Source organism: Zonotrichia albicollis, chromosome 3 (assembly GCF_047830755.1).
Source record: "Zonotrichia albicollis isolate bZonAlb1 chromosome 3, bZonAlb1.hap1, whole genome shotgun sequence".
Lineage (NCBI taxonomy): Eukaryota > Metazoa > Chordata > Aves > Passeriformes > Passerellidae > Zonotrichia > Zonotrichia albicollis.
The window spans coordinates 59995666-60011821 of NC_133821.1; the positions used below are offsets into that span (position 1 = coordinate 59995666).

The 16156-nt window shown below is 38.9% G+C and overlaps 1 long non-coding RNA gene across 2 annotated transcripts in view; it reads left to right on the forward strand.

The window, feature by feature from the left end:
* The first annotated feature begins 3053 nt into the window (after window positions 1–3053).
* Window positions 3054–16156, forward strand: part of LOC113459545 (uncharacterized) — a 49258-nt gene continuing 36155 nt past the window's right edge. Inside the window, exons 1-2 of one of the 2 annotated variants that reach the window (XR_003380887.2) lie at window positions 3054–3296; window positions 11909–12020. This is a non-coding gene — a long non-coding RNA (uncharacterized LOC113459545). The remainder of the gene's footprint in view (window positions 3297–11908; window positions 12021–16156) is intronic. The other variant, XR_003380886.2, reaches the window with a different exon arrangement.

Sequence of the window (16156 nt, forward strand, 5' to 3'; positions counted from 1 at the left end):
ATCTAAAGTGTTTGGAATTCAGAAATAAACAAAACACCCAAAAATTTGAATTTCCCAACCTTAATCCCAAAGTAATGCTAACTGCAATCGTACCCAAAGAAAGATTTTTTTTTTTAAATATATGTACATTAGATCTTACGAGTACCAGCCCCTTCTCCAATTTCTTTAGACCAGCTTCCTTTTTTCACTTTCTTTGGGTAGGAAAGAGGAAAAATTCTGCCTCAAAAGATTCAGTAGCATCTCATTTTCTTTGACAAATGCTGTTGCATTGACTTTTTCATGTCAAAGAGTGTGTTGAACAGAAACTTCATTACTGCCTGACAGCAATGATTGTGTGTGCTATTCTGAGCAATGGGGATAAAAAGCATTTAAAATGAGAGAGAAATCAATAATTGCAAGGCAGAGGGTTGCCTCCCTATTTGGCAAGGCCTGACTCCATTAAATACCCCCTTTTAAACAGCCATTTGTGGGTTGCAGTTTAAATTACTGTTACTTTTGCAGTGTAAAGTCATATTCAACCATTGGTTGCTTCTTGTTTCCTTTCAATCGATAATTTAAAAGCACTTTGAAAACCTTAATTGAGTCTCAGGGTTAAGCAGTTGTGATAATGAATGTTGTCACTTATAAGAAAGAAACCTGTTATGCCATGAGATCCTATAGCTACCTCAGATTCTTGTCTCTTTCATTTATATTTACTGCTTATCTATCTGTTTTTTGAGGTTTCAAGGGAAATGGTCACAGGAGAGAAAACTCTGATTATTTGAAAAATAGCCTTCTGATGGACCTGACGGAAGTCTTTCAGAAAGAGTGAGATAATATTAAGCAGTTTATACCATGCAGATAGGTTGTGCAAAGATTTTAAAGGAAGCTTCTTGCAAAAATCCTAGAAACATTCAGTATTGCCAGGTCAGATTGACCTTCTCTCATTTTTCACATTTTTGTTATGAATATTATTGCAAAAAACCCAAACAAAATCCAGGACTCCAATGCCACCTTTTGTTTGCACTGATAATTAAAACTAAGCATACTCACAGAAGATCTGTGAAGCTAGAGAAACTTCCAAGTTAGGCATCAATAAAAACATAATAGCAAAACAATCCATAAACTGACATGAAATGTGCAAGGGTCTCTTAGGTTGCTTTCACCTCAGTGAAGTTATTACATGGACATCACACAACAAGTTACTGAGAGAAAAAGAAATATTATTTGTATGTTCCCCAGTGAAAGGATAAATCCCAAGTATGGGTATAAATAATACTGAACATTAGTAGTATATTGATATGTCTTCTTTTATCTCCATAATCTACTATTCTTTTGACCATACATCATTTTCTTAAAGAGATACTGATTAGTGCCATCCTGATTTCCCAAAGTTTTCACATGTTGGTGTGTTAGAAAATATTCTTATCTTCAGACTGAGAAGAGTTGAAATAATGAGATTTTTATTCTTTTGATACAAGATTCCAGGTTTAGAAATGAACTTGAAGATTATGTGCTCTCAGCCATAGAAAGTAATTTGTCTTTTTGTGGAGCTCTATATGACAGAACTGTTTTTTTCAGTTAGGCAGACATCGAGAAGTCTGATTTCAAATATATGATAGCATAAATCCAGGTCGTGGGAATATCATGCCGACCAGCTGACACTTCATCTACTCCATTTTTCAAAGCATTTTCCAAACCACTTGGAGGTGGGTTTTGGCCACTATACCTCATGTCCACTTCTAAACTAAGAGTTAGAAAGGTTGAGGTTGGAAGGGGCCTCTAGATATTGGCCAATCCAACCTCCCCTGTTCAAGTAGGGTCACTGAGGACAGGCTGCCCAATACCATGTCCAGTCAGGTTTGAGTATCTTCACAGATACCAATACATATGAATGCCTAAAAATACTTTACCTATTGCACCTATTAACCCTCCAGGGAGGGTTACTCCAAGTATGGTGGGAACCATCACACTGGGTGTCTGGCTTGTGGGATGTGTGCATTATGGATGAGAGGAAATGCAAACACCGTCCCTTTCAAATAAAAACCTCATATGGGACGCTTTTCCCCTTATCCTCCTGCCTTCAAGCAGAAGTGTTTTTCCTTCAGGGGTACTGCAGTTTCTATCTGAGTCAGGCAGGACTCCGGAAAGTTTCCCTATGTGGTGTCTGCTCTGAGTGTGGTCTGATCCATGGGACAGGATCTAAGACTGAGACTCAAATCTGAGACTGCTGTCTGCACTCCTAGCAGGAGGGGTGTCGTGTGGGCCAGCACTGCACCAACCTTCCTTCCTTTTTCTGCTCCTGAGAAGGGTTTTTGTCCCCCTCTGTTGAGGTTACTTCAAGCAGTCACAAGGACCCGTGACTGTCCTTTGAAGGTCTTCTCATCCTCCTGGTGCAGGCTGTGGGAAGGACAGAAGGGGGCCAGAGGTTTTGGAGGCAGCCTGAGCCCAGGCTGAATTCAGGCAGACTGTAAGATGAAATGCAGGTACCAGGGGTCCTGGCATGAAGGTTCAGCCTCCCCAGCACAGCATCTTTGCAGCTCTTACCATCTGGACTTTCTTACACAGGCAGTTTCATCTGCCACCTGCTTCATGCCCCAGTTTCTCTTCTGAGGTTGATCCCATCTGGTTTTAGCTCCTTTTTTCTGCACTGTAGAGCACCACAACTCTCTAACCAGACACTATGCACATTTCTGCATAGACACCATCCATTCCCTTAGGAAGAGTAATATTATTTACAGTTAAAATGTTTTCTAATTCATTGAATCACCAAGGAATAGCAAATGTGGAAAATGATGAGCATCATTACTCTCCCACTAAAACCACACCTCCCTTTACCAGCTCTCATTTACAGCTTTGAAAATATTAAAGTTTAAGTTGACCCTGCAGAGATAAGTGCATGGTAGTATTGTGCTTATGCAGATATCAGTGTTATGTTAATGGCCCAGTACAACAAAAAGCTGATTGACATTTTCATTGCTGTATTCATGGCTGTTTATTAACATAGAATGAGGCAGTCCAGGAGCAATGAACAACATCCTTTTCTCACAGCCACTCTTTCTGAGCACTCAGCCACCTGCTGGCTTGTCTACCTGCGATAATCACTCCTTCTCCCTGCCAAATTTTGTGCTGCACCATGCATGACATTTCAAATTATTTGATGGACTAATTTGCATTTTTCAAATAGTTTCACATGCCAATTAATTTCAGTCTATGGTTAATCTGCCCTTCCACAAGCAGCATTATGGAAAGACACTGATAAACGTCAAACTTTGCCTGTTCTGAGTACATCAGAGAGGGAGGCCAGGGCTGCTGGGGTAAGTCCATGGGTAAGGGGGTTGGAGAGGCATGCATGAGGGGTGTCTGAACTAGACTGTGATTAGGGTCTAGCAGGGTATTCAGGAGTGTTATGCTTTGTGTGCATGGCTGTCAGGCAGCAGGGCAGGACAGGAGCATGCTGTAACTGTGATGTGCTCTTTTCTATGGTGCTGGTGTGCACGAGAGAGATGAGGCAGCAGCCCGGATTTTCAGGCAGTAGAAACCAGGAGGTTTGCTTCCCCCCCTAGCCAAGCCTTTGTCAAACCCATCCCTTTTACCTGTCCTGTCCACCTCTCAGCTGCTGCCTTGACTGGTGCCTGAGTCCCATCAAAGGCAGCAAAGGGCAGGTGGGGGATCAGCAGACGGGTGTCCAGATGTAGCAGCTTCTGTCAGGAGCTGAACAAAAAATAAAGGCCATACAGCCTGAAGCATAACATTCCTGTCCCTAGACCTTACTTCAAATTAAACAAATAGTAAGTGAGAAAAGCAGAAAGACATCCCTCCCCCATTTTTCAATGTCATTTATACGATGGAACTGTAGATACTCAAATCTGTATGAACTGAACAGCTCTGAGGTAAGCTGTTATGAAGATATGTCCTCCTTCATAAGGAATACTTCCAAATGATGCAATTAACCCTTCTTATTATGAGTTTTCAACAGACTGAAATAGTAAATTGCACATCCAGGATGCAGGAAAAACTTCCCAAAAATGTTACAAGGGATTTGCAATGGGAAATACAATTATTAATGCACAAAATACTGCATGTCTCCAACATCTACAAAATCTTTGGGGAAGTTGTTGCTGTCTTTATTTTCAGTGATTATAAACCTGCTCTCTACAAATTTTCCAGGTTACCTAAATGCCTATTTTTATCCACTGTGTTAAAATGTCTGGCTAAAAATTAAGGACATATTATCAAGGTTGGCAGATTCAAAGTATGACGTATTTTCCTTGTGGAATGCACTTCAAAGTCCTTGCACAAGCTATACTGATTGATTTTTATCAAGAACAATAAATTAATTTTTTTATTTCATCAGTCTTTCTGAAAAAGAAGAAATGCTTGTTTGTGTGATGGAAAAGGAACTGTTTTATGAAAAAAATTAGTTTATTAGTAGTTTTCCACATGTTCATTAGAGAAAAATGCCATAAACACAATCTACCATAAAGTTCTGAGAAAGTATCGACCTTGTCCTCTTTCATTTTTCTTGGTTTTAAAAAATAATTCAGCTGCACTTATTGACATTTCTACACTGAGAGAAGTGGATATGTGAGGGTCCTTTGTTTACACTGGGGTTTTTTGTCAGATACCCTATGCAAATAGTTAGTGGTTCTGACCACTTGTAATATCTAACAACTCCATACATCAGAAGAGTGCCTGGAATCTTGAGCAATCATATCTGTAGCAATTTATAGCAATCTCCAGCAGTGAATTAAATCATGATAAAATTTTTTATTAGCTTAATTTAGAGAAAAGCTGGAATCCCTCAGTTTTTTTCCTTAAGGGGAAACATACACAGTACTGCAGGTTAGAAAAAGGAATTAAACATCATGTGCTGTGTTTTAGGCTTTCAGGAGTGAGGCAAGGAGAAACCCAACTGTTCATAAATTGATCTGCTTCTATGAGACTAGTTTATCTCTCATAAAAATGTGAAGCCTAAAGAGAAATCTCTTAAGGTATTGGATTAGGGCCAGTAGCCTCTAAGTAACATTTACAAGAAGCTGTCACCAAAATGTGACTTCTACCAATATCCTGAAGCCCCTTTAATTCATATGAAGTCCCAACAGCAATTGCAAAAATTAATGTTCATATAAAGTATACAAGGACTTGGAGTGATGCCCATGGTATTTTTCTGGATTTCACATTCTTCATGGTTTTTTTGAGAGGAATGAAAGTCACGAGATTCAAACGTATGATACATATACTCATTTGGAATATGAATGATGTTTACAAAATGTTCTTCTTACTAACAGAATAAACAGCCCTATTTAATGCCAAAGGAAATCACTCTAATGACCTTTCCTGAGCTGCAGGAACCTGGGTCTTCTCCATCCCATCAGATATTATAGCATTTTTCTGTAATTATGCATGAGGAATATGCAAATGCGACTACTGTATGAAAGAAAAGGGAATATATGCTAAACAAAGCTATTGAAAACATTTCTGCTTAATGCTACCAGAAAACTGTTAGGCTTTGGGGATAAGAGTAATAAATTGTGTTTGTTTCCTAGGCACTCACAGTGCCACACTGATGTAATCACAGAGCCCTTTAAAATCTGTAATGTATTCATCCTTGCAACAATTCAGTGAGGAAAGAAAATCATCTTCCTAATTTCATACTGAATGGAAGTACAGAGAAACGCCATTATTTACACAGAGTCATGTGAGAACACTGTGTCTCAAAAAGATTCAAAGAGCAGTCTGGTTGCTCTGCCATCTTCCTTCCCTTATCAAGAAAACCACACTTCTTTTTCCAGTCAGTGATAGATTAATAGAATGCAAGCACAGACAGCGAGCCTTACACAGAGAACAGACCAAGGAAACTGAGGGATTTAATTTTTTAGAAATTCTTCCCAAGGCTTCTTTGAGATTTTTGGGACCTTTTGCAATCTCTGGGATTGCCCACTAGCATTGCTAAAACCACTGTCCCTCTAGTGTTTTGCAAATTATATGATGAAGCTATCTGTACAACAGCAATCAGCCTCTCCTGTTAGGGACTCATATTTTCCCAAAGCTGCTGAAACTTTGGCAGGAGCAGAGAGGGTGCAAAGGAATGAGGCTCAAAGACAAAAACATGAATGTGAGTAGAAGGCTTGAAGACTGGAGTACTGGGCAAAACTGGGAACAAACAGACCAATTATAGGAGAGTTAAAAATCAGAATAGCTAGGGACAAAGCAGCAGAAAAAATGAAGCAGCAGAGGAATGGTTCAGTGCAGAGGAAACCCTTGAGACAGCAAGACCCTTCTGCCAGGAGCAGGGAAAGATCCCAAGGAAGTAGGAAAAAAAACAGGCAAAAATGGGCTAAGTCCAGGCTATTAATGGATAGAAGAGCCCTCATTGAGTATGAATGGAGAAAAGGAGGTTAGTATTGAAAACTTCTTTGATGGCAGGAGGTTGGTCAGATAAAGGAGCCTTCCAGAAGGCAGGAATGTCCTCTTGTCCTGTTGCTGATTGCATGTGAAGAGAAACTCAGCTGGCTACAGCCTCCTTTCAGGCAGTTGTAGAGAGTGATAAGGTTACCCCTGAGCCTCCTTTTCTCCAGGCTAAAGATGCCCAGTTCCCACAGCCATGCCTCACAAGACTTGTGCTCCAAGTATTCCCCAGTTCCATTACCCTTCTCTGGACCTGCTCCAGCACCTCCATGTCCTTCTTGCAGTGCAGGGGCCCAGAACTGGACAGGACTCAAGGTGTGGCCTCACCAGTGCTGAGTACAGGGAGACAATCTCTTCCCTGGTCTTGTTGGCCACGTTATTCTTGATACAAACCAGGATATGACAGGCCTTCTCTTTCCTGCTTTTAAGCAGTTCTCTTAATTTGCCATTCATATTCCTCTTTTTTTCTGTACTGTAAGATACCTTCAAAATGCCTTGGAGACTTCTCAGCTTTCTTAAGCTCATACTAAGCCACTGCACACATCATTTATTCTGCTCTTCTCATATAATTCAAGCTCTATATTAAAGACATCTGTGGAATACCTTTGTAGAATGGCAAATATCATTGGCACCTCTGTGTTTGCATTTATTTGCATTTAATATATGAAGGATGGTAGAAGTAAAGTTAATCCTTAATATGTGTGTACCTATGTCTTTTTTAATAACTAACCACAAGTGCTGCCCATCCTCCAGTACCTCTTCCCAATTTGCATGTGTTATGATTAGGTTTAATTTAAACCCAACAGAATCATCCTGCTGAGGTTTATATCCATACTTTGGAGACAGAAAACAATTTTTACTGGTTTTAAAGTATCACATTTCTAGTCAGCCTCAGAGTTGTATGGACTTCTCAGATCTTCTGCCAATATTATTAGTATATGTTCAACGTGCACCTAATGAACATTTTTAGTGCAGCTGTCTTACCATAAGCAGCTGTGGGTATGGCACTGCACTTCTGGAAACTAGATATGTGTATTTTCTACCCTTGTTCATCACCATCCACAGCAAGACTGTATCTCTCTTTTTTTTTTTTTTAGTATCTTCTACAGTTTTTTTCAGGAATATGACATGAATTTTCATCCCTTTCTATGAAAAAAAGAAACCAAACCCAGTCTGATGTATCTGTTTCCTAGAAATAGCTGTATACACAGTGCTGAACTTTATACTTAATTGATGCAAAAAGTCAATATTGTAGCCTCATTTCTACAAAACTTTAGTATCATGAACAAAACAGTTGCAAACAAACAGATCTAACTAGAAACCTGGTATTTCTAATCCTGTTTTCTTAACAGCACATGGGAATGTATCCACAAGAGATATGTAGATGGTTGCCTGTGTGGATGGAGCAGTGAGATACTTATCAGGGAAATATCTGATATTTCAAGTTCTCCCTCTTTTGCTATGGGGCAAGAATAGAGAGATTAACTATTTATATGAGTATAGCCCTAAGAATAGTTTGGTTTTTTTTTTTAATATGGCTATAGCTAATATTTGAGAGTTAGGATTTTTATCCCTTGGAAGAACCCTACCTTCTCACCCTTTAATGAGGCAATAAATTGGTTTGAAGGGGTTCTTACCTCAACAAGTTTCCCATTATCTCTATGAACAGCGGCAAACCAGAGCCTGAGTGCACTGATCATCAGCAGTGATTGTGAAACAGCCCAGGAGCCTTTAGAAATACGGATCTAAGGAGCAAATTCATCTGTTCTGTGCTTCCACTGCAGTTGGTGATTATTATAAAAAAAAGTTATTTGATCTTTGATTCCAACACAAGCTGTACCTAGGCACGAGGATTTTTGGAGAAATGCTGTTCCACTTCTTCGCCCTGCTGTTTCCTTATTGATTGAAAAATACTTTTTGAAAGTATCACTTTCCCAATATATTGTGTCTTCAACAAACCCTATGCAATCTTTGCAGAAGTTTAGTGTTTTAGCTAGTGAGACATGAATCCCTAAATGAAAAAAAAAAAACAAAAACCTAAAACAAAACAACAAACGAAGCAAACCAAATACAACACTGAAAAATTGAGTCCTGTGCGCAGGTTTGGACACCACAATATAGAAAAGACCTTAAGACATTGGGAAACAATGAGGGGAAGCTGTTTAGCTGAGGTCACTTGGTCTGTTGGGCCTGGAGGAGACCAAAGGGAAACCTTATCAACAGTCTTCAACTTTCATTGTGAGGCAAAGAGGAGGGGCAGGCACTGATCTCTTCAGTCTGGGGACCAGTGATAGGACCTGAGACAATGGCCTGAAGCTGTGTCATAGGAGGGTTAGGCTGGATATTAGAAAGATGCTCCTCACCCCGAGGATGGCTGGGCGCTGGAACAGGCTCCCTAGGGAAATATGCACAGCAGCAAGCCTGACAGAATCCAAACAAGTGTTTGGACAATGCTCCCAGCACATGATGTGACTCTTAGGGCGTTGTACACAGGGTCAGGAGTTGGACTTGATGATCCTTGAGGGTCCCTTCCAACTCAGCTTATTTTGTGAGTCTCTGACTCTGTTATGAATGTCTCTCATGTCTTTGTCAGTGCCTTTAATGAACTCACAATGCTGGACTCACCCTGTGTGCACAGAGCTAAGTCTGGGAGTGCCATTAAGTGATAAACTAGGACCTGGCCTGGCAGCCTTGCTCCATGCAGGCCTGTGCTATGTGCACATAGGTCCCTCTGACAATAGGAAATTTCTGCCTGGTTGCTCATGGTCAATTGCAGGACTTGTAATAGTTCTGATCTTTCCACATCTTAATTTCTATTCTGAGGAGTAAAAAAAATATAAAGGTATTTCTTGCCTTGATAACTGACACCAGAACACTTAGGTAAGATTATGTTTTGGGGAGTGTGCATGATCATGTATTCAATCACTGCTTGAGATATCTCCAAGCATCTGGGTGCTACCAGCATGGAAGTCAATAGCAATTAAATAATTCAGTAAGACAAAACAGCAAGTGCGTAATGGTAGGCAATATTCTCAAATGGAAAAAACTTGTAATTATTTGTTTTGCTTTATTACACTGCAAAACAGTCCTGCATTTGCTACTTTCTGATTGACATGAAATTGTTTACTGAGTGCAAATTGAAATTAATTGTTTAAGTCCTACATACAAAAAACACACCGGAACACATTTTGCAAGGGCCTTTGCCTACACTTTATCATGTGCAAATATTTAGAAACCTGATCACAGTTTTGGATCATCTGGTAACCTCTGTCTCAGCCTCTTAATTATATCCTTTTTTCCTGCCCTTTAGAACAAATGTGGAAATATAGAATTGAGCCATAAGCATTGGAAATGTCCTCTAATATCTTTGAGGCCTGCCACCAACTCAGCCCCACTAAACTATGTCCCCATGTGCCACATCTACATGCCTTTTGAACATTTCCGGGGTGATATACCCATCAACAAATACCAGGTTAAATAACCATACAATTTACATTTGATTTTTTCCCATAATCTTGCCATCTCCATGGAGCTAGTGGCAGCTGACAGCATGATTAGTAGGTTTTGCACAGTTTTAATTAGCACCAAGTATATTTTAATAGATAAGTCAGAAGCAATCTGGAAATGTTTGTTGATAAAGATAATTGAGAATATAAATTCAAGCATGAATAGAGAGAACATGTGATTATCAGAAGTATGTTTCACGTACTCAGTTTTAAATTATTCCATGCACTCTTGTAAAACTAATCACAAACAAACATTGCCCAGACTGAAGCTGCTCAAATGATCTGTGACTCCAGAGTATTTACGATACAGCTCACCTTCTAGCTGAGGAAATGTCATTGAAAATAGCAAGTGAAGCTGAAAGCTTAATAGTTTTCATATACCGGTAGTATTAATTTCCAATGTTTTCCCACTATTTTCTTTTCAAGTGATACAATCCCTCCTTCATCCTTTTTAGTCTTCCTGTGCATTTTCAGTTCTTGCAGGGAAGAGCAGTTATGACTCCTTGTTTTTCTGTGATGCTGGTTTTGGCTCACAGAGCTTGGCAGCATTTGCAGTGCACTGCTTCTGAGGGCACTGTTAGTCCTGAGAGTGTTATTTTGGTTGGGATGTGACAGGGCAGGATGCTGATTCCCTGCTCAGTCCTGAATTTCACAAAACACAGGATCTTCCTTCTGCAGTCTTTCACATCTGCTATCTGCCAATAGACATCTCTAAACAGCCTCCTTCTGCAGGCAAGGACACCAGTAAGTTCCACTTACAAGACTACTTCCAGATCAATGACTTACTGTCACAGACACAGATGGCATTCTTTTCACAAATGCAGTAATTGTTTTACTGAGTGACTGGACAGAAGTGGCAACCAACAAATACATTGCTAAGCCAGCAAACCCTGAGCCAATTTGTTTGAAAAAGTGGAAGAAAACTGAGTTATAACTGGAATTTCCCCCCAGTTTAAGCAAGGGGTTAAACTAGAAAACAAAGTTATTTTCATTGCTACTTATTTTGTGTTCCTCTCTTTTGGCAGCTAGGTAACTTCAGTTCCCAAAGGCAATGTGTGCCCAGCAGCCTTACTTTCATTTGGCTGTACAACAATCTCTGGTCACCTCAGAGGCAGAATCATGTTTATAACAAAATAAGTAGTTAAGCCTTCTAATAAAGATTCTGGATTAGGTTTAGAGAGTTGGTATGTGTCACTTTTGGGGACTCTATCCAAACTTTTGATGGACTGATGCCTTAAGCAATTTATTCCCTTTTACTTGTTTTAATCTTTTGAACCACACAATCTTTTTCAACACTGATTATCTCATACCCTCTAATTTCAATACAATATAAAAAAGAAAATTGGGCAGTTTTCCCCTCCCTGAATTAAAACAACTCACAAAACAAATCTAATTGTGGAGCAATACATCAATGGTTGCTACCAAGCTCAGAACACAAGGAATGATCTATATAAATTTTGTGACTTGCTTGTTTTCTTCTAGTTTGCTTTTTGTTTATTTTAATTTATTCAGAATTCTTAAATGTCAAGTTGAAGAAACTGAATTTACACGGGTGCCAAAAAAAGAAGGAAAAAGTCTTATGGTTAGGATGTGGTTTTTGCCATTGTGTAATAAGTTGACTAATGATCCCTTCAATAACACTACTTCCAGTTGATCTTTCAGACCTGCTTCCATGTGTGGACTCTGGCTTGATGCTTCTTTCACTTACACGACTGCAAAGCAGCACAGATATCTGTAAAGTCAATGAAAATCTGAAAGTCTCAAAGTGAGATTAAAAGTAAAATCATTCCCTTATTCTTGGCAATGTATTTGTTTAAATACCCTGGAGAAAAGCCACGAGACATTTCACACTCTAACAAGCCTGTTATTAATACAGATCCTGAGGCTGTTGATACCTCAGTAAAGTATTTTTAGCTGTTTATAGCACCAGCATAATTTCATTTGAGAAGAAAGAATGTTCTAGTCTCAGTAAATATATTGGTTTATTGTGATCTGTTTTCATATATTTACAGGAACTGCAAAATGGAAAACCTTCCTAGAGGAAAAATAGAAAACTAAGAAATGAGCTTTCTAAAATCACCAATCAAAATGAAAAACAGCTTCAGCGAAGGAGGATGAGAGCAGGTATTTATTATATAACATTTTTGTCTGACTTATGAAGTGACATTGCGGATCTATAATATTTTTTCAATTTCTTTTCCAGTCAGAGCTCAAGTTTGCTGGGGACATAGATCTTCCTTTCCCTCTCATAAAATACAAAAGAGGGTGGACTCAAATGTCCATCTTTGTAATTGCAACTGGACAGGAATTTTTTTTTGATCACTCAGCTGGTGGGTGACCATCGTCAGCAGTTTAGCAGGCAGAATGCTGATGGGGAGGGGAGGATGGGCAAAAAGGCAGACTGTCCCCAAAAGACCTTTCTCCTCATCTCTTTGTGGCACTGAGTGGCAAAGGAGCTTGTGCTCTTGCCAGGGAGAAAGAGCAAGGGGACAAACCAAGTATGTGCCCTGAGCCAGAGAGGGGCAGCTAGCTGGAAGCCAGAGCAGAGGCAGCAGGGACACAAGCAGCATAAGGGATGCATTGGTACATAAATTAATGTATTTTAGAGAGGATTTAATTACCAGGGAGCTTTGCTCTGAAGAGAAGACTCAAAATGGATAGAAGGTCATTTTAACCAGTGAAATGGTTAAAAAATTAAGTGAAACTATTAATCAGAACTCCTTTGACTTTTAATGGGAGTAGCTACCTAGGAATTTTGAAAAATAGGGACATTTTGAAAAATGTTCACTTGGTGATCATTTGCATCTGAATTAAATGGGTTTCTTTCCTCTGTGGCTGATGCCAATAAAGATCAATAGAGATATCTGGAGATGTCAACTGAGGCATTTACATAGAAGCAATTGCAGCACCTTCCAGCACCTAAAGGGGAGTTATGAGAGGGCTGGAGAGGAACTTTTTACTATGTCATGCAGTGAGAGGACAAGGGGTAGTGGCTTCAAACTGAAAGAGAGTAGATTGGATATTAGGAAGAAATTACATGATGTGATGGTGTTGTGTCAAAGGAACAAGTTGTCCAGAGAAGCTGGGGATGCCCAATCCCTGGAATCATCCAAAGTCAACTGGATAAGTCTTTGAGCAACCTGGTCCAGTGGAAGGTGTCCCTGTCCATTTCAGGGGGTGGAACTAGAAGATTTTAAAGGTCTCTTCTTACCTAAACCATTGTATGATTCTGTAAATGCATAGTCAGTGCACCTGTTAACAGTAAGGCAGTGGTGTGGCTCCCATTTTCCCCCTTCCATCATTTTATGCTGCTGGCTTTTAATATTTACTCTTTATTCATGTTTGTGGGGGTTTTATTGCATTTTTTCAATGTGGGACTGCCATGCATGGTTAGGGCCTCATCCATGGTTTGGATTACACAGTTATGAGGGGGAGTCAGTAACCAGTCGGTCCTACATAACAACATGGCATTTTAAAGCCTTTCACATTTCCTAATATTGTAGTTATTCTCAGGCCGGTTTCAGCAGGATCTTTGTTGAAATCCATTAAGTCAAACATGATTTAAATAACTTTCTTAGCTCTCTCCACGGCTTTGATTACTTTTGTCACCATAATACTATTCAAAATGTGAGCAATAATGGAAAAAGCAAAATCCTGGAAAGAGAAGCTTAGTAGAAAGGGAAATTGAGGGTAAAGGGCACTGCCTAGATCAGTGATTCTACTTATTAGTAACCACAGGAAACCCAGAAAGTACAAATGTGGCATACATAACTAAGCTGAAGCCTGCCATGAGAGCTGTCTCACTTCAGATCTGGCAGCTCTGAGTCCTGGTTCTGAGCCTACCATGTGACTAAATTCACATATTGAGGGTATGTCAAATAAGATCCCTATCTCTAAAAGAAGAAAGTAATAGGCTGCATCACTGGATACAGAGATAATATTAGGTACAGATATAAGATGCTTTGAGTTCACCAGAAGTTCTTCACAGAATTCTTTGTGTTCTTCTCCTTCTCTGTTGATGTAGGTCTGAAAACAATTTTTTCTGGACCATTTAATTCCCCTGTCAGGGTATGCTTGCAGGTCTGCTAACTCATAAACAGTAAGTCTGATTTATGGTGCATGACATGACCAGTGCAAGATGGAAGAATGAAGTTGAGAGGTTCTTTATATTATACTAGGATTAAAAATCTTGCAGCAGAGTCAACACTGTTCCTCTGCAGTTTTTGTCCTCTCTTGCATTGTTATGTTTAGCTGATGTTTAAACCGCACATAAAGTTGCCTGGAAAATGGATCAAAAGTAGAATACTCATAATAATTTTTTTTTTTTTTTTTTTGCATAAGGTTCATGTAGAATTAACAACTATGACAAAATAACACAGCCTTTTGTTTTTTAGGTATAATGAGACCGCTCTTACTGCTGATATTTGGGTCAGTGAATATTGCATTGTTCATACAATGAAAAAATCCCAGAAATTCTTAGTAAACAACCAGTCTGACATCCTGCTTTATACAGATCACAGAATTTAAAGCAAAAATTTCTGTCTCAAGCATCTAGTTTCTCACCGAGTTACAAGGCATTGTCTGGAAAAGATCTGCATATTTTAGCCACCTTCTAATGTCATACTAGAAAATGTCAAGTGCTCAAAAGTACTTAATAAGTAATATTACTGAAGAATTTTTACTTCTTTTTTGAAAAGCTCTGAATTTTAGAAGTCTGAGGTGGACTTAACTTCTGAATAAACTGCAGACAGCTGGCAGAACCAGAAAAACAACATTTCTAAGGTGAATTTGACACTAAATACTAATTTGCTCACTATAGCTCCAATTTACTGTGGGAATATGGAAATTCTTTGCCTGGAGTGCAGAAACCGTGAGAACTAGTCTTGCTTGTGGCACCTTGAAGGTCAATGAGACATGTACCCAAAAAATCATAATTGCTTCTGATAAAAAGAGAATTTTTAAATAGTAAAGTCTAGTGAATAATGGATTTTCGATGCAGAGGGGTGAGGAACCAGATTCACATCAAGATTTGAGGTGGATCTGCTTGTATTTCAGTTATAAACCTACATGAAAATCCTTCTCAAGAATTTTGTAACAGTAAAGAAAACTTAAAATTTGACTAAGATACCACTGATAAAAAAAAATAATCTACTGCTATTACACTGAAGAACATATAGGATTAAGCTGCAGGCAGTGGAAATCCAAATCACTCTTGGCTTCTAATGTACATCTGAGAAAGGATCTGCCCCTCTGCTGAAGCCAGGAGAAGTCTTAGTTAAATCCAACTGAAAAAACTGTGGAGTGCACAGGAGTGTAAAAACAGGAGTGTAAATAAAGCTGACCAGAGAAGTAGAATATCAAATGTGCCAAACTGAAGAGGGAATAATCGTAAAGCACTATGAGTAGAAGCGTCATTAATAGTTCTGATGTTGAGAGAATGAAACAGAGAAGAGAGGTGTTTAAAAAGATGCAGATTGATAATTCCTGAAAACTTGGGGATAAAAAGTGGTATTGTTGCAAAAAGCTAAATACTTTGCCCACACATTTTGGAATTTTGAATGATGTTGTCAAAGGTGAGGAGTTTGAAGAATTAATCTTAAATGCTTAAAATAGATAGGGTGGCAATAATAATAATAATAAATTGAATTGCTAATCTGCAGTGCTGACCAACAGCTTTTTTCTATCTAATGAACATTTCTTTCAGAGAGAATTTAACCATGAACTTCATTTAGCAATGAACTTATTTAGCAATGAATCTCATGGAGAGGCATCTTAATTCAGAAAATATCTCTTATCATATCACTTTCCAGTTTTGATGACTTAATTTCTTCCAGTGAATGAAAAAACTCAGGAGAACCTACAGTCCTATATCCAAGCTATAGCTGTGGGAAGCAGAATAACTTGTTTTTCTTGTATCTTTCTCCTACTGGTATCACATTTGACATTATTGACGGCCAAAGCCTACTTGACTATATTGAACGTCTTGGATTTATGTTTATTTCCAGCTATCATAGAAAGGTAATGGTAAAAACTGTTCTTTATTGTTTCCAACCCAGTTCCAGCTGGACATGAAGATTCCTGTCGTACCTTCAAGCTGTCCTTCCAGCTGATGAAACTGTTTTGCTTACCAGTAATAACATATGATGGACACAAACCAGTGCTACATTTGAGGCATCACCTCAAACCTTGCTTCGACTCATTCCTCCTTCCCATTCCTTTTTTCACATTCTGAGCAGCAATCAAACAGAAAACCACATAAA